This window comes from Pelodiscus sinensis, chromosome 4 (assembly GCF_049634645.1).
Source record: "Pelodiscus sinensis isolate JC-2024 chromosome 4, ASM4963464v1, whole genome shotgun sequence".
NCBI lineage: Eukaryota > Metazoa > Chordata > Testudines > Trionychidae > Pelodiscus > Pelodiscus sinensis.
The window spans coordinates 43,058,836-43,083,919 of NC_134714.1; the positions used below are offsets into that span (position 1 = coordinate 43,058,836).

The following is a 25,084-nucleotide window of genomic DNA, read 5'->3' on the forward strand; positions in this document are numbered from 1 at the left end:
ACGGCAAGGCAGAGAGATATAAAAGGACCGCAGGAAATGCTCCGACAGACCAAATCGATGCAGCCTTTTGTGGGACATGATAGACCACTCCAGGCAGCCTTTTGAACTGTGCCGGATAATGAGGATGCCACAGCGTGGCTTACTGTATGGCCGGATGGGGCAAGAGCCCTCACTAATCCTGATAAACAGCACCTGCGGGCCCTGTTGACAGGCAGCACTTCAGGGTCAAGTCATAAGATCATTTAGTGCATTCAACCTGAGTCAGAATAGCTGGTCATCTGCACTCCCCTCACCTACTCAACCCATGAACATCAGTGTCCACAATGACAGGGTACTGGAATGTTTTCAACTTCAGTGCACTCAGAAAACCTATGTGCATGCATGTGTGAGAAAGCTACCTCTATGAGCATACAGATGAGGCAGTGTGTGTTTGTGTGTTGGGGGGGGGGTTCACATACATAGTCAAATGTTTGTATTACTAGTGTATGAAATGCAGTTTTCATTTTGGGAAGTTTTGTATTTAATTTTTACCATTTCATTGCATGCATTTTTAGGGGCAGCCCATGGCTATAGACGGACTCAGCCACCGCATAGGGCGCCTCCGCCCGGGGCACCTGATGATGATGTCACGGGGCACCGACTGATGACATCAGTCCATTGATGGCCCTGCAGGCGGGGGCGCCAATTGCGCGTTCCGCCTGGGGCGCCAGCTGCCGCAGCCAGCCTCAGGCCACTCCTGTGCATCTGTATTCTCCAAGAAGTGCATTTTGGGCAAGTGAAAATGAAATGCTGAATTTTTCCATTCAAAATGATTACCAGGAATTCTACACAACTATACTCATACACATACTTAAGTAAAATGGCTATTTTCAGGTTTTTTTTTTTTTTTTTTTTTAAAGCAAGGCCATTTTCACAAGGAAATGGGCCTATTTTCAATTGAAAATTAGCATACTTGCTGAAAACATTTGCACAGCCCAATAAAGTATGTTGCAAAAACTGGTGCCAATTTCAAGATCATAAGAAAGTGTGAATTCATGTTTTGTATGTTCTTGAAGTTTTACCCCAGAGGCATGGAATGTTAATAGACATGTGCATTTTGTGAGGGTGAGCATGTGCACACTGTCATTGGGAGGGAATATTTGAAGTGGGGGGGAGGAAGCGGACGGACAGGAGAGACTGCAGCAAAGGTCCAAGTTCCCCAGGGATAGAATCTGCTGTTCTAGCCCCCTCCACTGGGAGCTAGGACCCCTCACAGACAGGGACTGCTGCCGAGGAACAGCCTGGACAGATCCAGCCGTCATGGACAGAAGCTGCTTTGTGGCTGCCTCCCCCGCCTCCTTCCTTCCTTCCCCGCAGCAGTCTCTGTCTGAGGGGAGCTTGGACCGCCATGGACAGGGGATGCTGCCACCCCACCTGATGCCTCTGTATCAGAGGCAGTAGCGCGGGGCGGCAGGCAGCTGATTTGCATGGGAAGCAGATTTTTAAACTAATACAATGGCAGCAGCGTGGGGAGGCAGGGAACTCCCCGGGAGTGGGGCTAGAGAGCACTGGCTGCTGGCTCCACCCTCCGGGGACTATCAAATAGCCGTGTAACCGCTAAGATTTCATGCAGTTACATGGCTATTCAATTACCCAACATCTAACATCCCAGGTACAAGCATACTGGGTATGTATATATGGCAGAAAAGTAAATGTGTGCCGCATATATGGCTTATGTAGGAGTCAGAAATCATTCATTTAAGGAGTTCATATTCGTCTCTCCTGTTCTGCCAGTCTTAGCATCCTTAGTGTGGCTAACTCTTGTGATTTTCTCACAAGCCTCACAATATTTGGAGGATTTATTAAATTGCCAGCCCCTGGACTCATGCAATTATCTCTGCTTTAAATAACTGTTGACATTTCTTGGTTGCAGAGAAGAGAACTGAAAGGGACTTTGAGAGGTCATTGAGTCCAGTACTCTGCCCTCATGGCAGGACCAAGTACCATCCCTGATAAATTTGCCCCATATCCCCAAATGGCCCACTCTAGGATTGAACTCATAACCCTGGGTTTAGCAGGCCAATGCTCAAACCACTGAGCTATACCTGCCCCCTCAAGGAGGACTTGAAAATGTGACACCTAGTGGTACAAAAAGGCAGAAGACTAAGAACCTAAAAATTATTCTGAAAAGAAAAATCTCATGATTTTTACACCATTTGTGATCTTTCAAGGCCAGACACTTGGGTTTTGAATGCTAAGGGTTGGCAGTATGTTGGAATTTCTGAGGGGAAGGGGATGCTTTTTTTCCCCTAAATGTGGACCACAACGGTGTGCATGCAACTCTGTGGTCCCCCAAGTAAGCAGGGAAATAAGCCTCAGCGTTCCCCCAGCTAGCCAGAGCATGGAGGAGGGAGGCTCAGGCAGCACGCCACTCCTGCCTTCCCTTGGCTGGCTGGACCATGCTTACTTAAGGGACCACCCTTTGCACACACACCCCAGTCTGAAAATTGGGCACCATAGCAGGAGCATAGGAACCTCTCTCTTAGAGACGAACAAAAAATGTAGATAGTATCGTGAGCTTTCATGGGCACTACCCGTTTCTGAAGCTCATGATACTATCATGATATTTTTATTACTCTAAGGTGCCGCAGGACCATTCATTGTTTTATAAAAATGTGTTGCTCTAACGCTGAGCTTAACATGGCAGACAAAAAACAAATCCTATAGCCCACATCGCAATTGTAGCCAACAACTGTCAGTCGCCACAGAAACTGGTCAGTCAGGTGCAAAATTACCCACTGGCCTCAGAGGGAACAGTGCAGAAGCACTGCCTATCGTGGAGTTCAGACTTCTAGAAGAGAAGAGTAACAGCAGGAGAGGGACTGTAAAGAACAGTGCAGCAGACCTGGCAGGGAGGAGCTCACAACTACTGGACTCACAGTTTTCCCCACTAGGGGGCACAGTAAGATATAAGGCAGGGGGCACCAATACAACCTCCTTGGGACAGGTCCAGCCTGCCAAGCCCTATGGTCTGGCCCACGGCTGCTCTGTCTCTCCCCCTTCCCCAGGCCCCGATTGGCCTCGGGGTGGGAAGAACATGCAAAGTCCCGTTCTGCCACCAGGGGTGCCTGGCACCTAGAGGGAACTGCTAGCTGTTCAAAACAACTGGCAGTTCTCTCTAGGCTTTGAGTGCCCCTGGCAGGGTGGGGGCGAAGGGCAAAGATTTCACATGCTGCCCCACCCCCAGGCCAATCGGAGTGTGGGCACAGTGGAGCATGTGAAGTATCCTGGCTCTGCCCCCTTCTACCTCAAGGCCCCGCACCTTCCAGGAGGCCCACAACCACTTCCGAAATTCATGAAGTGCCCCCCCTTCAAAAATTATTGCCCACCCCCTGCCATAGGTACTCACAATGACTCCAGGTCCGGCAGAAGGCACTGTAAGCAAGAGGCAGGAACATTAGCTGAGGGATGCTCACAACTATTCTAGGTACAGTCAGAGGGCAACATAAGGTAGGAAACTAGAGCCCTGAGTTTGCAAAGCACACAGCTGCACCAGTCCCTGCTCTTCCAATAGGAGGTGCTGTAAGGCAGGGGCACTGGCTGTGGGGAGCTCTCCGTGCAGTCCCAGCTTGTCCCGCTACCTGTACTTGATGGAATGACACATTGCTGCAGCAGCTAATAAATAGAAGTAATTTGATTAGCTTTCCCTAACTAGCGATAAGATCCTGACAAACCCTTTTTAATGCGTTTCTGGAGCAGGATGAAATTGTTTCATTTGGAGAGCAGGGCCCCTTGGGAGTTGCCTCCAAGCTCCTCTAGTGAGAGGTAAAAATATGCCAATCATTAATGAGGGGAGAATTACGGAGACTTTAATGCAATCAGAAAAGAGGAGCCCTGAGGCAGCTGGGGAATAAAACCTGCCCTTAAATCAGAGGCAGGCAGCTAGAGTATGGAAACAGAGGCATGCACAATACAGGCATACCCTCCACATCCATGCACGCACACACACAGAGCTGCTGTAAATAGTTTTGCCTGGATGACAATTATAAATGCCTGCCTACTCAGCAAGCTATATCCATCTTGCTTAAAAAGTGATCATAAAAATCACATCTGGCTGGAAGATACATGGGCTCAAAACAGTTCATTTCATTCCTTCTCATCAGATCCACCTGTTAAAAAGGGGGGAGAGTATAAGATGGGGGCAAGTATTCTGAGAAAAAACCCCTCCCCCAATGAATGCTTTGACAAGTTAGGTTTTCAATGCCACAACCCAAAAAGGTGTTGTGTAGGAGGAAGGATGGCCTTTGGGTGCTCCCTTCATCTCAAACCAGATCCCTCATGCCAGCAGCAATGTCTGCAGTTGGTATATTACAGGGTACCTCTGTCCCCTTGTTATTTCAACACACTGACTGTCTGCTCAGGTGGAAGCAGCTCTCCCACGAATGCTGAAACATTTATTCAAATGCAAAAGAATTCTGTAAGGGCTGCTGTGATTTCACCTGGCACATGTGGCTTTGCCAGGTTCTGCTTTTCCAGATCCCAGTGGTCTTTAGGTACTGTCCTTTCCTGAAAAAAGCACTTTGTGGTGGAAGCAGAGCAGCATGGGAGTCTAATCCCCAGCCCATAGTAAAGGGATTGACTGGGACAGCAGAGACCATACTCTAACACCATCCATGTTTTTTCCCTTCTTTCTCCACCTCCCCCCTTATTTATTCTTGGATCTGGACTTTTAATACTCTAGCCATCTGAAGAAGTGTGCATTGCCCCCAAAAGCTCGTGATACCATCTACATGTTTTGTTAGTCTTTAAGGTGCTACTAGGCTATCTGTTGTTTAAGTTTTACCATCCATGTTATGGCTTAGTGGCATGATAAGAGTAAACAGCCCTTCTCAACTTGTCTCATCTGCTGCTTCCCTGGGATCAACTCACTAACAAGCAGAGGCACTGGGACATCAAAACTCAGCCACCCTTTCCACTTTTCTTCCTCCTACAACAAACTCAGCAAGTGATGCCACACGAGGGACACACAAAGATATTAGCCCTCCTCCCTGGATCCACTGGCAATAAGAAATGGCAACAAAGTGACAGCTTTCAGCATCCAATGCATGGGGTTAATCAAGGCCTGTTACTACCTGGAGAAATACAGGTCGGTGGAAATGAAATGGAAAGCAATTCCCTTTTAGAGAAGCCTCAGAACTACAGAAGTGTTTAAGGTGTGAGGAAATATGTATGTGATACTACTTCCCTATGCTAGATGGAATAACAGTCCCTGCGTGTCATTAACCCTACACTGATAAAGCTAAGGAGATTCCTTCTTCGTTGCAGAGGTAGGGCCTATGCTTTTGGAGCAGAAAAGCTAAAGTTCTGTATCCACTGATGAGGGCTGATCACAGGGTGACATAGCTACTGAACTGAAGTCCCGAGTAGAGAAGACTTAGCAGGTATTTAACCTCAGAAGCAAAGGGACTTGTGCTCAGAGAAGCCATGCAAGAGCATGTAGCAGGGAACTAGGAAACAAGCAGAATGGGAGCTGAGTAGGAAGAGAAAGTAAAGGACATCCCAGGAGACCCTGGCCAGGCACACAAACCCCAAAACACTAGAAGACGAGTGGGAATGTACAACTCCTCTGACAAACACATGCACCAAGGACAAGGCTGTGAGCCTCTCCTGCTAAGCCAGCAGAAAGAGACTTAGTCCTGTGAAGTGCATTGCTCCCCACCAGTCAACAGCAACTCCCTCTGGCCATCAGAAGCACATGATGGTGGGCTCCAAAAGAGAGACAGCACTAGTCCATAGTGGTGGGAAGGAGTGGTAGTGCTCAGTCACCTGAGAGAAGGAAGAGGGAATGTTTTAGGCTCTCCTGTACTCCCTCAGTATTCTTACCTCTAGAAATGAAAGGGTCAAACAAACTGGTCATGAGACAGGCTCCTTCTCAGTAGATCAGTTAGACTGAAATTAATGCTCCCTAAAAGTCAGAGAAGACACTTTCCAGGAATTATGTGGACAAAGTTGAAAAGGGGCTAGTGTAACCACCACCAAGGAAGCAATACTGTCCCTTGTCTGACAGAGAGCTCAGCAAGGTTCTCCAGCATGATAAGAGGGCTCCTGAAAGACATGGAATTTGGGGGCTGGTTCACTCTCGATTCTGGCCCATTCATTGTTGAGGGAGGACTTATGATTCTTGGTGCTGTCTGGTTGTTGGGGAAGGGCTTGTACTGCCTCAGGGTTCTACACATTTCAGATCAGGTCCAATTTGCAGGGCTGGCCACTCTGTCCAAGATTCCTAGTTCAAGGGACTCTAGTTCCACCCATAAGTGCAGGCTAGTTAAAGTTCTTCCAGGTTTCCTCCCAGGGATTCTTTCCCACTAGAGATCAAGCTTCTATTAGGCATATGATCCAGTTTGGATTGTAGTGCCATGTCTGTCACAGGCCTGCCCCAGTTTGGAGCGGTCAGGTTCCTGTCGGAAAGTGCTCCACCTCAAACCCTGTACTGCAGCGCCTATGAATAGGGTCATATGATTATTAAAATTGTAAGTTTCATTATTTCAGCTATTTAAACCTGAAATTTCATGGTGGTGTAATTGTAGAACTCCTAACACAAGAAGTTGTTGCGGTTGTTGCAAGGTTATTGTAGGTGGGGTTATGGTATTGCTATCTTTACTTCTGTGCTGCTGCTGGCAGCGATGCTGCCTTCAAGAGCTGGGATCCCAACTATGAAGGCAGAGCCGCCAACAGCAGCAGAGCAGAAGAAAGGATGGCATGGTATGGAATTGCCACCCTTATTTCTGTGCTGCTGCCTATAGAATAGGCCCTCAGCCAGCAGCCACCACTCTGTCCACCCAGCTCTGAAGACACCACAGAAGTAAAGGTGGCAATACTGCATCCTTGCTAAAATAATCTTGCCACCCCTCTGCAGCTCTTTTTTGGATCCTCTCTCTCTCTCTCTCTCTAATTTGAACAAGGCTGGTCTCCCCTGTGACATCTGTATTGTACAGGGTAAAATGCACACAAAAGAGACCAGATTTCATAGTCCATGATGCTTTTTTCATGACTGTGAATTCGGTAGGGCCCTTTATGGAGCCGGCAGAGGTACAAATGACATCACACTCTGCGGCTTCAGACACAAGGCTGTCTCACTGTAAATGACTCCTTCTCATTCTGGTTTGTTATGATTAAAAATGCACATCGCCTGGTGAGGCCTTGGAGTGGAACCCACCTGGAAATTGGATCATTAATATTCCCTCTCCTGCCCGTTGCCATGATTTCCAGCCTCTTCACAAATGATTGTTAACATTGCAACAGTTTGGGCTCTAAGATACAGCGTGTGTGAGGGGGAGAAGTTCAAGACCCCAAAAAGGTTCTGTTCATCAGTTCTCAGCTAGAATTGCCTTGGCATCCAGTCAGGCTGCACCACTGGTTTTGTCCAGAGTGTCTTCCTGTATCTCACATTGGAAGAGGAGTTAGATAGAGGCAAAGAACCCCAGAGAGATTTACAGCCACTCAGCCTCAATTCTCCTTGACAACAGGCCAAGATTATCCCCGTTTTACAAAAAGGCACAAAGAAGGTGTCTGACCTTGGACAAGCCAATTCTGAGTCAATGGCAAAACAGAGCCCAGGAGCCCTAACTCCAAGTCATTTGTTCGAACCACAAGAGAATGATCATCCCACTCTTGAGCGTCACCATCTGTGCTCTCAAAGGTCTGGCCAGTGGAGACAATCAACCTTAAAGGGGCACAGGGCACAACTCAAAGCAGGGAGGTTCTGGAGTATCCGGAATGGAGACATCTCATTTCTAGCTCATTTGGGACCCACACTGACTTGTCTCATTGACACATCCTGTTAATCTACAGCTTCCTACCATTCACAACATTTAAGCTGTGAGAGCTGGGCAATTCTCCCATCATTGCTTCTGCTTTTTAGGGGGCCACACTTTAGTCCTGAGAGCTAGAGCACAAAGGGACAGGAAATGAATAGCTGTAACAATCCTTGGATGGAAGGGAGTTGCAGGCTGCTGGTGCTGAACAAGCAGTACCAGGAAGTCTGGAGATGGTACAGCATGCTCTGTCCATTGTACATGCCCATAGGATCTTCTGCACCTCCCACTCCCGAAGCAAGGTCGCCTATACTCTGTTAGGCAGCACCCAGCACAAGGCTGTCAAGACAAGCACATTGGTTAAAGGAATAAAGGCTTGATATTTTCCCTCTCAGCCATAAGCACTTTGTCCCCCACCCCCGCCAATACAAGGTAACGGGGCTTTGCTCTTTACTAACAGCTGAGAGCAGCCAGCCTCATCAGCTAACACTTTGGTTTTAAGAAGAGGGAACTGCAGGCAAAGCAGCTCACATGCCAACTGTACATACTAGAAGCAGAGAAGTAACCCACCAGATCCCATCCAACTGAACACACCCATCTACTTGTGCAGGTCAAAGCTGCTTATCAATGCAGCGAAATTTGTTGATTGGAAAGTAAACAGATAGTTGGCCAATCCACCCAGCACCTCTGGCCAATCTACTCAGGGGAAACTTTGCCCCAGAGCTATCGTTTAGCTATTTAGATTGTACATGCTAGGGGCAGGGGCTGTTAGTACACTGTCCAGCACAACAGGGCCCAAATCCCTCATTGGGGACTCTAGGCACTGCCATATTACAAACAATAATAGTTGGGAGAAAGTAGGAAGGACTCATAAGAGCAATACAGATTGTGTATTCCTTGTTACTAACACAATTGCTGGGGATTGTCTCAGAGGGGCCGCCCCATGCATACTGAAGAGGAAGAATAAAATGGAAGATCAGAGGGCCTGGGGAAGACAGGATTTGCCATACCTGTTCAAGCCATTGACACACTAATCCCCATATCCTGTTCACAATAGGAACCACTAATTGGGCTTCATTAGGAAGTCAAAAACCCCACCCCAAATGACCAGACAGTGCTGCACATGAGGGAAAGTCCTTCATGCAACAAAAGGCAGCTCCCCATTGCCACCCACTCCTGCTCCATTGAATACAGCACCGCCTGCAGCATGACACTGGTTTTAGCACTGCTGGAGTTGCTCCCTGGTGCTTGCTTTTTGCACACTGAGCCAGACGCTCAGGAGCTACTGTAAATTGGCACCGCTCTATTGAAGACAAAGTTGTGGCCCTTAGGAGGCATCTCAGATTCTATGGTGAAAGACCCTTTAGTGAAGAAAAAAAAAAAGCATAAAAGCATCTACTCCATCACTATGTGCAATACAGTTAGAGAAGCATACAGGACAATTTCCTGATTTGAGCAGAGCCTTAGTCTCGTGATTACATTAGTATCACAAACTGCTGGAGGTGGGTAGTTCAGCCATTCTAGTTCTGCCTCAAACACCTGAGATTCCTAGCAAAGCTCAGAGGCATTCTACCACATCGACTCCCATCGTAACTGGGCTCTGCAGCATCCTGAGCCTGTTCACACGGCGTACTGTTTAGGATGGCGGTCTCTGTGAATGTGACAAAGGGCAGAGCACAGGTGTTCTGTTAACACCACATCCCAGGGAGTACTAGCAATCATGCCACAAATCTACAAATTCCTGAGATTACTTAAGAAGCTGGAGGACAGAAAACCCATCCAATATCATCATCTCTTTCTAGGCAATTCTTTCCATCCTACCTGAACCTTGGCTGGACTTTCCTTTCCCCCTGTCCTCAGCTAGCACTGCCAGGCACAGTCCTCTCCACCCTCCCCCTTCCTCCCCCAAGGACAAGCAAAGTTATTACAATAATGAATTAGCCAGGCTGCTTACCGCTGCCAGTGGCGAAGGCAATTATCCCACTCCACGTCCCCAGCCGCTGCTCAGCTCCCTCATAAAGAGAGGCTTTTGGGGACGCTTTGTGCTTTGATTGGAAATGAAGAGATTGCTAATTAGGGAACCCCTGCTGGGACCCGGCTGGCAGGAACAATGGTGAAATGGACGGAGCACGCGTCCATTTCGAGAGGCAGAGAGAGGAATGTGATCTCCTCTAGGATGCAGGCATCCTTCACTCACACTATAAACAACAGAGGAGACAATTTTATAGCGCTTTTCACCTTTTAAAGCATGCTAATTTGTTTATGGGAGGCTATAACGTGGAGTGTGTTTGCATAGGTCAACGCCTGTAGTTTCTGTGTACAGTGTGTGCATGCCGCGCACACACACAGTCAGCTCCAGAGAGGCATTTTCTTGAAATGTGCATTTATGTGAATCTACACGGCTCAGTGTGTATTTCTATCACTCCCTGGACAGAACGCATCAATCTTGGATTAATTGAGAAATACATTTAATGTCCAGACAGGCCTTTCCCCTCTAACTTCTATAGAAATACTTATAAATTTATGGAGTAACCAACAGTAGTAATAGAAACAACCTCTCAGATTATATAGTCCATCTGACACTTTCCAAGTACAGCCCTGGGCCCTATAGCTCGTTTTCCAATGTTTTATCCAATTTAATTTTAAATGGACTATGGTGCTTCTACTGAATATTACTTCACCACTATTAAGAAATTTTCCTAGTATTCAGCCTTAATTTCCCTTCTCAAATTTTATCCCAATTCTGTAAGTTATTGATTTTTGGACCATATAACAACTATTCTGTTTGCTTAGCAAGTGCTAAAGCTTACAAAAAAAAAAATCTAACACATGACATATAATTTCTCCTCTATTGTTTTGTAAGTTGTCCATGAACAGATTATGAAGTTGTTCAATTTATTACACACACACACCCCACCTTTAGCAATATCATTATAGACAGAAAACGCTTCTCTGGGATTCTAGTGACTGAGTGGTTAAAAATAGTTTATAAAAAGGAATACTATACAAATCACGCCCAACAAAAAAACAGCCTGTCTCTCTATTTATTATGCTAAAGTATTAGTGATTTGTTTAAATAATTTTTGGTGTTGAATGATTTGCGAAAATTTGACTGCAAATATTTGCAAATTGTACTGTATTGGTCAGTTACATAAGCCGTTCAAACCAGCAAACAAAACAAAACAAAAACAAAAAACCTAATACCACAACACATATGCAACTAGCCAAGAACACAATTTTGTATATTTAACTTATCATAGCAGTAATTTGCGCACTGTTGGTTAGTTTCATGAGTCACATGGTAACAAACTAGATCCAATTAGGTGACTTATGTAACTAAACATAATGCAAACTTTTAGACTGAATCTACTTAAAAGTTCCCTTTTGCAAATATTCAAGCATTTGAGCTAAAAATATCTTGTGAGAATCTATTCAATAAAGCTTGAGTGAACAAATCTTGGCAAAATATGATCATAAAAAGGGCTGAAAAGATGGTTGAATTGAAAATCACTTCAAATTCACAGACTGTTTTCCTCCACTGTTTGCTTAGCTCTAGCATTTATATCCTTCAAACAGCTGTAGGTAGTTCTTACATTTCCCCCTTAGTCATCATTTAGCCAAACACTACATATTTAATGCTTTTTATCTTTTCCTAATAGAACAATCTCTCCAGCTCTCTTGTAATTTTTGTTCTTTAACTACCCTCCAATATCTTCTATCTTCCTGCCATTGCAGTGCACAGACTGGAAGTCTCAGAGCTGTATTTGGGGGAGTATTCTACCTTACTGGCTCCAGGACATGCTGCTTCTCTGCACACACACAAATCCCATTCAAAGGCCAAAATTCACACACATTTTTAGTGTCATGCCACAGTGCCAACACAGATCATATTTGCCATTCACTACCGTTGCCCACCATTAGACTTTTACTGTTTTCCACCTATACATCTGTTGTTAGAATATTTCTGCTACATATATGCATATTCCAAAAGTAAGAAAAAGCCTCCATTAAACAGTTAAGACTGATAACGTAGTTATGTACAAAAACCCAAGAACTTAAAAGCAAGGAGATGAATAGTTAAGCAATTAAAGGGTCGGATCCTAAATTGCTGTAATTCAGCATAGCTACACTGATGTACACCAGCTGAAAATCAGCTTCCATAAGTATTATACAGCCCACATCTTGTTTATTCCAAGAAAGCACAAAGAAAGAAATAGTCTATCACAACACCCATATGTCTGATGCACATAGTTTGTTTAAATATATCATTTTTGCTATTCTGATTTCAGGATCTAAGGGTGCGTCTAGATCCTGCAGGGCTTAACTTGAAATAAACTACACAAATTGGGCTACATCAGTTGCTTAGCTTATTTTGAAATAGGGAGTGTATATACAGCACTTATTTTGAAATAGAGCACTCTTCCTCCGACTTCCCTTATTCCACATACAGTGAGGGTTACAGGAGTCAGAGTAAGAAGTCCTCCAGCTTGACAGTATTTTGATACTATTTTGAAACAACTGCCTGCTGTGTAGACGCGGACTAAGTTATTTCGAAATAGTGTTGCAGTGTAGACGTACCCTAAGTATTTCCTTTTAAAGGATGTGGTTAAACGGGAAACATCAGTTCAATGTGTTTATCTGCTTACAGATTTGTAATAGAATATTTATAATTGCTCTCTTAATGAACTGCTATTTAATAAAACAAAGCATAACAGTGTCAATTTATGAGAAAATTATGAATGTTAAGTACACCTGCACCAGAATCTGATCAATAGATGTAATTAATGGCTTCATACACAGAATCAGTTTTTGACTGGTTCTCATGCAGTATCAGGAAGAGTAACTCCCCCACCCACACTCTACCCTTGCATGGTAACATGACAGCTTCATCACAGCTAGAATGCAGGGTACAAACAGAGGCTGAATAGCCAAAATTCCACTTCTTGTAGCTTTTCCCCCTCCCTGTCCTTTCACAGCTACTGCAAGAGCTAACCAGGCACAGAAGGAAGGAAACAAGCATGCTGCACTGTGAGATGGAATCAAGTAACTTACCTTTCAGTTCTCCCTCACGGGGAGGAGGGGAACACAGGAGTTGTGACAGTCACAATTACACACCAGAGCTTTCCCTGAGGCAACCTAATGTAGCTAGGCACTGCCGCTATAGCCAGAACGAGGTTTAAAGCCACAATCTGGACTATATTTTTTGTATTTCTTTTTCCAGAAAGGTTCTATGTAGGATTTATATTTTGAGATTACTGATGAAAGAATCACTTTTTTTCAGGGTCAGAGTTCAGGTTGTTCTAGTGTAGTTAAATATGCTTTTCTTTTTACTTGGAGTGAATAACGTGTGTGTGTTCTTTATGTAGGCAGCATAAAATATATTATGTCCTTATTACTTTAGTTCCTTGTTTTTTAAGACCTTGGCTTTTATAAATTACATGATTCGCTATTACACTGTTGCCAGTTAGTCACCTCAATTGGTTTCTTAAACAAGGTCTTATTTGGAGTATTTCCCTTTTTTTAAAAACAGTTTTTCCTCTTTTTTTTATAAGTAACTGAAGACACAGGATAAATAAAAGGGATGGAGGGGTCACTAGATTATTGGATTAAAAGAGAACGAGTAGCGTCTACCACACCAACAATTGCTGGAAACCAACACCATTCACTAAGAGATTTAAGAAGCTCAATCAATTTAGCTTATCAAAGAGAAGGCTAAGAAGTGACTTGATCACAGTCTATAAGTACCTACACAAGGCAGGAAGATTGCTGATAGCAGAGGGCACTTTAACAGAAGAAGGCATAAGACCCTATAACTGGTAGCTGAAACTAGACAAATTGAAACTAGAATCAGGGTGCAAATTTTATTGGGAAGGTAATTAAAAATGGAAATAAACTTTCCTAGAAACATGCTGGATTCTGTGTCATTTAACATATATTTGCGCATCAAGCTGTGGAGAAGATTCCCAGTTTAAGATGACATCATGATGTTAGTTCTCATTTAGCGACAGTGTTAAAAACATACAGCCATGACAGCACGACTGGCAGCACATGCTAGCTCCCGAGTACATACCCGTCCAAGACCTAGCATGCCAGATTGATGAGAGGTAGCACAAGTGTGCTGCCTTGAGCTGGGAATCACACACACACCCCTCCCACTCATAGTGTAGATATATTTGTGGAATCTTTAAATCGAAACTAAAATTTATTTTTAGAAGATCTGGCTGCACTAGAGACTAAGTTATACAGGAATCACTGGATGAATTCTATGGTCTGTGTGGATACATATATACTGCAACGCTATTTTGGGATACTAGAATATCCCAAAATAGCTATCCCGCATCTTCACAGCAAGCTTGTTATTTCGGGCTCGCTATTCCAAGGTCCCCATAAACCTAATTCTACCAGGCGTAAGGGACGTTTAGGAATAGTGCTTTATTTTGAAAACTGGCACTGTGTAGACAGCGCCAAATTACAAAATCAGCTCTTCTGAAATAGCATTGAAATAAGATACACAATTTGTGTACCTCAATTTGTGTATCTTATTTCAAGTTACGGTTCAGTGCGGACGCACCCTCAGATACTAGAGACCAGTGTAGAGTACCAGCCTGTGTTACTGTGGGGGGAGGACTTAAACCCTATGAATTTATATTTGTCACTTTGAAGTTGTTGGAAAAAGCACTCATCCGATAGAGTGCCATGTGTACTAGCCACATAGGATCAATCAGTTAAAGGATTCACTGAGGAAGAGGGCTGTTGGAGATTATTCATCATCTCTTTATTTTTCCATCAGCTTCAATTATAAAGAATCATGTCTAGTTTTCATATATAGTGGCAATTTCTTAAATATTTCACCATTTCTGCCCTGGAAAAATTCCTGTTGATGCCAATGAGAATCTGTCTAATCTATCAGCATTTGTAAGGCACTTGGCTATCACAGAGCTAAATGCTGTGCAGTACACAGATTTGAAGAAAAAAAAAAACCCTCAAACAAGGAGACTGGTCAGTAAATTTCATCCATGTTTTGAATTTTGTGATGTCCCTGGGCTGGTGAAACAGTGGAAAACTTTTTAAAAGCTGCTTTTAATCTCTGTTTACTCCAACTTTTCAGATCACATACCAGTTGTCAATGAGATTTTACCACTACAAATTTTTTTTAAAAAAGAATGTTCTCTTTTTAATTACAAGACTAATGTCAGCTTTATCACAGAACTGTAGTTGTAAATGAGTTAATTCCATAACCCTGCCTCTCCATGAAACAACTTTTACGTGTACAATCTCATTTTTCTTCTTATTCTAATAATTAATATGTATATTATGGTAGCACCCAAAAAGACCCCATTCAGGGATCAGGTCCCCATAGGCATGGGTATCATGGGCTAGGAATATGAGCATGAAACCGCACTTTGGACAGCTCAAGATGATGTCTTCACTTGGCCAGTGGGGGGTAGGGAGAGGGAGAGAGATACTGAGACTAGGCAGGGTTGCCAGGTGTCTGGTTTTGAACCGGACAGTCCAGTTTTTGAGATGTTTGGGAAACAAATTTAGAAAATATAAATGAGAAAACAGAAATGTCCAGTATTTTCTAAATAAGATGTAATGTAGATTGTGATGCAATGTCAAGTGTGTCCGGTATTTTTGTTGAAACCATCTGGCAACCCTGGCATGGGGAGAAAGTTGGGCAGTGACTTTAGGCTAGCATGGAGGGCTCCAGGGGTTCTACTTGGAGGCCTGTTCTAGCTCCTCTGGTTGTCTCCTCTTCCCCGACCCAATCTCAGGCCCTGCAGGAGCTGTTCCAATTCCTCTGGAGCCCACTCTCACCTTTGCCCATCCCCAAAGGCACGTGTGTGTTTGTAGGAGCAGTACCCCTACTATATTTCCATCGGAAATACACAGGCTTCTTGTACTCACTGCTCCTACAAGCTGTAGATTCAAAAGACCCTTTGTGAAGGTGTTCAGATTATTTAAGGAGACCGGTTATCATCCACCCTAGTGCTACCTGCTCTTGCCTCAACTTCACTATTCAGGAACAGTTATCCAAGCATTTGCAGCAATATTACAGATACAAGCAGCTCCTCTGCTCATGAAATACTGCTGCATTCCAGAAGTAAGTTCTTACTGACAAATTAGAAGTTCAGAAATTTGCCTTTAACAGTGATGCAGCAGCTCCCAGGTGAACAGGAAAGCAGCAGCACCCAACTGGCTGGGGATTAAGAGATATCTGCAGAACATCTATTTTTTTAAAAGTGTGTTTTTACAATAAAAATGAGTAACTGCTGATTTGTTATCTGACATTTCAGCTGGGCTCAGAAAGAGGGAAATGTCTGTGATGGTGGTGATTTGGTATGGAGTATAAGTAGCAGTGTGGCCCCCTATCTCTCCTGGCAGGCCAGGAGAGTTTCAGGTCTTTGAGGATGCCAAACAGGAGATCGCACACCATTAGAGATTCAGGTTTTTATTCCAGTCAAGATGAGGGCCCAGATGTACTAAGCACTGTAGACACATTGGGGGTGGGGGGGAGGGAGCCTGTCCCTGCCTTACAGAACTCGCAATCCAAATTTGAAACAAGATGCAAGGTAACAATCAAGGAGACTCCTAGAGAGGGAGCAGTCAAATCATTCTGAAACATATTATTTTTCTTTTCTAATGAAATTAGTTGATCCTGGCAGCTGCCCAGCCAAGGCATCAATGGAGAGCTCAGACTCCGGACCCATCCAATCTTCTTTTCTCATCCCAAGAGCTTTTGAAGAAGACCATGTTAAAGAAGTAGTTCAGGAAGTGCCTTATTCCCACAATAGGCTTTTAACCCAGCTACAGAGCACATAGCAGTAAGCACCACAGATACTAAAACTCTTACAAACTACCATGGCAGTTTGCATAGCAAGTACTGTGCAGAGGGTCACCTTTTCACAGGGGCCTCATCTATTCGTTGGAATTTTTAGTATTAGATTTTGCAAGGATAAAATTAAATGCATTTATTTTCAGGTTATTTCAGTGCTTTACAGGGTGCAGGTTTCAAAACGGTCTGTAAAATTTAGAAGTGCATCTGTTTGCCTGGAGCATTCATGCTTCCAATTGCATAGGTATGCACAAGTGGAGATACTAATGTGTTTTAAACATGCACTTCTAATAAGGCCAGACTTTAAAATGGGCCTAAGTGCTTATAGCAGTGTGAGGGAATCTGGATTTGTGGCTTGTCTCAATAGTCAAGGTCCAGAACAGAACTGGAGACTGGAGCTCCAGAACCCAAATAGAAAAGCCTTGAAGTTTAAGTAGCCCTCATCTTGCCCTTCTCCCCAGAGTGGATTAATTTAAATCAAGGTGATTTAAAAATAATTGATTTAAAATCAAGTTTCCTACTGATATTCTTCAAACAATGGTGCAAATCTGCCCACTAAAATGTTAATTTACAGCTAAGTACAGCATTTTACAACATCTAAGAGATTATACTTCGTGTCATTTTTAGATAAAAATCAAGTTATTAATTTAGGAAACAGTACATAATACTCATTACCCATGTCAAGCTGCAGATGCAGCAGTAGTACATTAAGAAGGGTAAGAACTAAATCATATGTGCAAACAGAATCACACTTATATTTTATTAAACTGAATCTTAAATATTACATAAATGTTTCACATTTGCATTGAAGCAGTCTCCTGAGTTTCTAGCTGATGGCTGTCCTTAAACTCCTTTTTTTTTTACTTCAGATTTTATTAACTAACAGACAAGTCCTCAGAACACTAAATGTTGACGTTTTAAGGACACTGTACAACTAGCTCTCATTTTCTCCACTCTCACTGTCATTTTTGTTGCAGATCTGATTCCAAGTTACGAAAAAAGCTAAGACTGTGCTTAAGGGGCACTTAATTTTAGAATAAGCCCCATTGAAAACAATATAAGATGTGGTTCCTTTGGGAAACCTGAATTATACCAAAGTAAAAAAGGGAATAGTCTTATGGCATCACCATTCAGAGGTATGTATTATGTAATGTAAGATAAGAAAATGACACAGTGGCAATTGGCAACTCTAGATTTAGCTTACTGCAGTTTTCTGTACTGTGTACTTGGATGATAGATTCTAAGCCTAGTTAACTAATTAAACAAGCCATAAGGATTAGCTAAGCTAATTTTTTTCTAGATACATCCAACACAGAAAACAGCTTGGAAATTTACTTGTTAAATCACACTAGTACTAAAAGGCATAGAGAGAGCCTTGAAAAATGATTTCCAAAGTTGATCCACATTGATTTTCAAACAGTTACATCATTTTCTCCCATGAAATGCGTTTTACCTACAAAAGCTTATGATCTAATATATTTGTTAGTCTAAGTTGCCACGGATTTGGTCGTTGTTTCCAAATAAGCAGTTTTCCTTATGATGTTTTATTTTTGCAATTAGGCCCTGAATCTTCTTGCACGGTTTACACATTTCCCCCTCTTTTTACCCAGGAAATTAACTTCTTCAAAATATTCCCCAATAGGATCTCTCTAATGCCTAGAAGCTAGGCCAGTTTCTGTGGTAAAAGTGTAGGGGAATATAGGAATCTGTGGGTGCGCTGAATAATGTCTTCTCTTTCTTTCTAGTGCACTCCACTGTTCCTTTCTATCAGGGGTGGGCAATAATTTTTGGCTGGGGGCCACTTCAAAAATTCTGGTCCTAAACCAGAAGGGGCAGGACCAGGATGCTTCTGGGCTTCCCCACCCCCAGACCATAATTGGTCTGGGGGTGGGGGAGCCCCTTAACCCCCCTTTCCACTAGGCACCCATGCCCCTGGCAGGGCAGGAAGAGGCTTTGCACACTCTCCCACCCTCAGGCCAATCAGGGCCTGGGGGTGGGGGAGCATACGAAGCCTCCTCCTGCCCTGCAAGGAGTGCATGGCACTTTGAACTGCAGCGGGCTCCTCAAAGGGCTGGGGCAGGGCGAAATAAACTTCACGCAGCTCCCCCACCCCCAGGGCCTGATTGGCCTGCGGGCGGGAGAAAGCGCACAAAGCCTCCCCCGTCCTACCTCACTCTGCAAGGAGCACGTGGAACTTCAAAGTGCCATGCACTCCTTGCAAGGTGGGAGGAGGCTTCAGGAGCTCCCCCACCCCCAGGGCAATCAGGGTCTGGGGGCAGGGGAGCTGCGCAAAGCTTCCTTCACCCTGCTCTGGCCCTGCGCGACCACAGGGCACTCAAGAGCCGCACACTCCTCGCAGGGCAGGAGGGAGGAAACTTTGCATACTCCTCCCGCCCCCAGGCCAATCAGGGCATGGGAGCACATGACGTCTCCTCCCACTCTGCAAGGAGCGCGTGGCACTTCAAAGCACTGTGTGCTCCCGGCAAGGCAGGAGGAAGCTTAGCGCTCCCCACTTAGCAGGCCGGATCCAGCTTGCAGAGGCTCTTTTGCCCACCCCTGCTTTATGTTGTCTCTATCTTTAGACAATGTCTTAACTAACTCTGCCATGCCTGGTCCAGGTTCATCACGACATAAGCACAGAACAAAATACAATCATATCAAGCCCATGTCTGTTTTTGCACGTTAGTCTGCTGAGAATCAGAAATTAAAGCCCATAACTTTCAAGAAGTAAGAGCTGGCTGTTAAGATTGGACAGACTAGGGCCATTACTTCATTTTTATGAGACTGTAAGTGCAGGTTTAGCATGTTTCTGATAAGTTTTAATCATACCTGTTATTATTAAATGAGAAATTTAATAATGTATTGATTAAAAAAATAACACGTTGGATTAAAATAAAAATTCTGATTTTTTTAAATCATTTTTTGTTCACCCTGCTTCTCTCACCTGGGGCAACTCCAGCCCAACCCAGCTCCTCCTAAAGAAACTATGCTGCCATCAGCCAAGTCTACCCTACAGCAATGCAGGAAGCAACCCTTGGGAAAGCAGCATCAACTCCTAAGCAGAAATGTGCAACATCAACTGGGGGGAAGTCTCTAGCCCTATCTACAAAAACCACAGAAGGAAGACACAATGGAGCTCCCATGGTTTCCCTGAAAGTGAGAAGTGGCATGCTTATCATCCTCATCCCAACAGGTGGAGAAGGAGGGCTGCATTCATCCCTAACAGTTTGCTGCTCTCATCCCTTGCTAAGTATGTGCACCAATAGCACAAGCTCATGCACTGACTGAGCTCTTTACAGACTATTTGGGAAAAACTCCCCACACCCTACTATGCAGAGCAGATGATCTGTGATGGCCCTCCCAGGAACACTTGAAAGTTGCTACACACCAGTGAACCAGATTTCCAGTGCTTAATCCATGCAGAACCCTCAGCAAGGTCGAGTGTCACTTGCAGGGGATGGGCACAGTGTGAAACACACAACTCTGACTGCCCTGCCCCAGAAGTCATGAAGAGAGAGGAAAGCAACCTTCACATACACAAGGATGTCTCCTAGCTCTCTCTACCATGGCTGCTACTCAAAGCCAACAGATGCACCCCCAGTCTTTTCCATTCCCCAAGAGGGAATAGAACAACCATTCCTTCCCCACTGTTCTCCAGCCCCCCAAAAGGAGTAGAGAAGTAGAACCTTCATACCACACAGCAGAATCCTTGGCTGTGAAGACAATTTTTTTCAGTTGCCCCAAGACTCTTCTGTTTTACAGGAGACGTACAGTAAGAAGCAAAAGAGCAGGTGCTCAGCTTCTGAGTTTACACAGGCTAATAGCAATAAGGCAGCCAGCTACATTGGGGAAGAGGAAACCACACGACCCTGAGCAACTATCTTCAGCACAGACACATACAGTCACTAAATGTTAAAGGGGGAGGGGGGCTGCTTCCTGTAAACACTGATTCTGTGAATGTTCGTGGCCTTCAAATTCTCTCCTATTGTAGTTCCCCTTCTTAAGGGTGGAACCTCTTGTGCTCATCTGTCCTCCCTCAGTCCCACTTCCTCTCCGTATGAAAAGGACCCCTGGGGGTGAGCTACAGCAGCTAAAAATGAACTTTATGCTTCACCACTGAAATAGGTGTCATTCAAAAAGTCACATCACCCTGCCTCACCTGCATGCAGGAAACATACAACAGACACTAATGCTGAAGCTACACGGAAGAAAGATCCTGCCAGGGATAGGAGTTCACTTGGCTGACACTGTAGTTCACAAGTAATTCAACATTCCTCTACTGAAGAGCGATTCAGCAAAGCGATATACCTTGACCACACAATGAAAACCTATCAGGTGACTGGATCCTCAATTTCAAACCTGCTATGGGCCTAGGCAATGTGGAAGTGGGACTTTTTCACTGAATCAAGCCTGTGGATTACATGGTTGCCACGTAACATGCACTTGTGTATAGACAGCAGAGAAAGTTGTAACCTATCACTTTCATGCTTCTGAGCCATTTCTAATAGGAAGTGGCTAACATGCAACTAACTACAGGGGCCCTAGGATACATGTGCCCTACAAATACCTTCACAAAAAAGTCAATATAGATTCATCCCACACTAATGTGGAAGAAAAATAGAGAGCAAGCACAAGTACACTCTGCTTAATCACCCCATTCACATTCTAGGGCCCTGTTGCCGCTTATACAGGCACAGCACATCTATACTAAGAGTTTTCACTGATATAGGTACATTGCTTTAATACTATAACAGTATTAAAAAAAATCCAGCTAAGAGATATGGCTTTTCCCTAGGATGAATGTGTTGAAACTCAGTGTAACAGCACATCCCACATGCATGTAATTCAACTATTAGGATACAAAGTGGTGGCCAATGTACTACTCTCACCAGAGATGTTAATAAGGGGAAACACAGCAGTGTAGTCTAGGAAAACAAGGTTAGAACAGGAAAGGACAAGGAGACAGAGAACATGCAAAGCACTTTGTTTAGCAGAAAAAGCAGGAACTAAAATAAAATAACTAGGTAATTTTACATTATGTTGTCTTCTTGTTACCATCCCCCTCATCCACTTCTCTTGTTCCTTCACTTTGTTTATTGTACCCTCTGGTTATATTCTGATTTTAAGAGGAGATACAAGGCCCTCAACGCCATCTTTGTGCAGTCCCTGGGGCAATAGACCCCTGAGCCTGATGTAAAAAGTGAGAATGTTTTCAAGCTTTTCTGTGAAACGAGTGCTAGCAACCTTTTTTATATATATCAGATTTTCCCATAATCACTTGACTCCAGGAGCTGAGGCTTTAAGAAAATCATTTCATAACATTAATAACACTGAAGAACTGGCAACACTATAAGATCAGCAAAACACAGAGACATTATATATAGGAAAACTGCACTGATTTTTTAAAAATATATACCAAGCAGCTGGCACAACAAAATCAAAAACTGCTTTATTTTAGATTAAAGCACTCTCTGGTTTTTTGAAAGAATTCTGTAATAGCCAGAATATAAGGACAATGCGGTGCATTTCTATAGAGTTTTACACCCCCGAAGCCCTTGTTCATCCTTATAGCTTGCTTGAGAGGCAGGAGAGCATTAACCCCATTTTAAAAATGGGCAAATTAAGTCGCAGAAGTGAAAGGACTCTCAGACTGAACAGGGAAACAGTATTAGAGGAGTGATTAAAACTCAGGGAGGTCCTTGTGAAGGACACTGCACACTCCAACAAGGGAAAAACCAGAAGGAAACTTGGATATGAATCTACTCTAAAAAGGGGTAACATTGCAACATAAAAATTACAAGGGAATGCTACTAGAGTATAAAGGAGTTCAAGAGTCATATGGATTCATATATGGAGAAGGAGACAACTGGGAGTTTGATGAGGAAATGAGGATTACTGACAAGAAAAAAGGGGAGGCTGGCTTGCTGGGCCAGGTAATCTGTCCAGGCCCTAATGCTGGCAATGAAGCTTTTCTTGCAATGAACATCACTCTCCTGGTTTTGTGAGCATCACATGACTTCTCAGTTAAACAGTGGTGCTGTAACTTACGTTGCTGGTCAAGTGGAGGGGGAGAAGGGAAATGGCAGTGACTCCCCAAATGAATGAAAATAAGGAGCCAATTAAAGCATCCCTCTGATACATATGAGGTTCAGCTCCTGGTTAGACATCTTCTGTTCTGCATCCAGAGAAGGATGTTTAACTAAACAGGAGTTGTATTCCCATTAAAAGGAGAAAATCCAAATGGGACACTCAGTGCTTCTGCTACATCTTGATTTCAGACTGTTAAATTGTGGCATCTTTCAGTTACGGGCTCCCACTTAATCCTGTACAGTTGAATTCATGGCAATACAGTACTTGGATTTACAGGTAGGGGAATAAAAAAAAAAGTCCCAATAATTTCTCTTAATCTGTACCATGAACAAAGCTACTGAATGTTCTGTAAAGGTTTCAGTGGAACTGTGCACTATTTTGTGAAGCACTTAAGGATGAAAGGCGATAAATATACCTAAATTCTTTAGAAAATGTACACATGCACAGCTCTACTGAAATGCAGCCCCCTCTGGGGTGGAGGACAGAAATCCATCCAAAGTGTGCTGCACAGTAGTGGAGGGGGCAATGGAGGGACAATTTTGGCTAAAGGACACCAAGGTAAACCCCTGCAATTATAGAAACTGCCAAGCAGGGATTAAAATACATTGAAACATGAGGGGACAGTCTTCTTGCACCAGCCAAGAAACAAGGGACCAATTATAGGGAGAACAGAAGAAAACTGAAGACTACCTAGTGCAGGTTGGCCATAGAAACCACCCTCAAAACTGTGAAGTGAATACTTTATAATAGATCTGCCATGGATGCCAACACACAGATTTTTTTATTTTTATTTTTATATATATATATACACACACACACACACATACATATACATACATACACACACACACACACACACCACAATACATGTATCAGTGCAGCATTTAGATGAATTAATTTCAGGATTTATTGTGCCTTATGTTAAATACTGGCAAGGCTTCATCTTTGTCAACCTTTACCACTTGGATGTCAGAATTACACCAGGGATTAACGCAGCTTAATATGTATCTCCTTGTCATAGGATGAACATTTATACAAATAGGTTTTTTTATCCACATATCTCAGATTATGGATCAGTGCCATTATCCCTATTTTACAGCTAGGAAAACTGAGGCAGTGGGTGGGGAAGTTATTTGGTACTCAGAGTCAGGAAGTACACCTATGTCTAAAAGACCCTTCTAGTCGGAGCAGAGAGCAACTCCCAAAGCACCAGCTCATTTCTTGTTCTTCAGTCTTTGCGGGTTTGCTTTTCATACCCAACCTAAGTCAGTGCCTTTCTGTACTATTTTCCAACACCCAGACACTGAGCATGGTGTGTCCTGGTGATATCAATCAGAACACCCATTGACTTCAGTAGAAGGAGGTACTATCTAAGCGTTTGTTCTTGACTCCTCACCGAAACTAAATTGAATCTTCTAGAAACTGATAAAAGGGTAGCTCTTCCCCTTCTCATAGACACCTGGCACCCACCCAACTATACGTGAGAGGAGAATTTATTTGGAGTTTCTAGTAGGCCTTTGCATGCATTCCGTGTCTACCTACAGGAGAGCTGTTCTGAAGCATCACTTGACTTTGTTTTAAACAGCTCGCTACAGTTTCCATTTTAGCTTTGTGAGATGATTATTTTTTCTTACAGAATTGAAGTTGTATAGCAGTTGAAAATGCTGATGGCTTAACTGATTTCATTTTTTTCCATAGCAGCCCTAAGGGGTTTTAACTCTTTCTGTGGCACTGAAATCCTGCTTTGGAGTTCAATGTTTAACTCGCGCTGGGAGACTCATAAATATTCGGAGTCACTCTCTCCCTCTCTGTTTGATTAGGAAATGAGCCTTTAACTCAATGTAATCCCCAAGCCATTAACAAAAAAGCCCTCAACAGCTCCACTATTAGAATTTCACTCCTAACCCACAGAGGATTGAATTAGATTAACATAACTACCCGCAATCTGAGTTTATTTTCTGTGCCAGATAGAAATGTGTTTTCAGGAAAAGAGAGAGAGAGAGCGAGCAAGCACGAGCATAATGAAATGTAAAAATAGAGGGATAGAAATAGATGAACAGATGTACAGGTGAAGAGATAAAAGGAGAGAGTAAGAGAGAGAGAGAAAGAGAAAGATAGTTACATAATATTTATTAAGTGGCTGCTGACTTTTGGGCATGGTGTTATTTGGAAGGACCCTAACAGCATTAAATTGTTTTACTAAGGATAGTGTTTTCCCCCAAGCATTTATTCCTTATTCTCAGAGATTTACAGGTATATATACACCTGGGTATGCTGCATTTCTGACACCGGACAGCTAATTTGGCAGAGGTTTTATTCAAAATTCCCAGGAAGCATTATACACAACAAAACAACAACTTCAAGA

General features: G+C 43.5%; 2 protein-coding genes across 2 annotated transcripts in view; both read right to left on the reverse strand.

The window, feature by feature from the left end:
- Positions 1 to 25,084, reverse strand: part of ESRRB (estrogen related receptor beta) — a 185,612-nt gene that overhangs the window by 157,951 nt on the left and 2,577 nt on the right. The gene's annotated exons all lie outside the window — the stretch shown is intronic.
- Positions 1 to 25,084, reverse strand: part of GPATCH2L (G-patch domain containing 2 like) — a 196,788-nt gene that overhangs the window by 1,945 nt on the left and 169,759 nt on the right. The gene's annotated exons all lie outside the window — the stretch shown is intronic.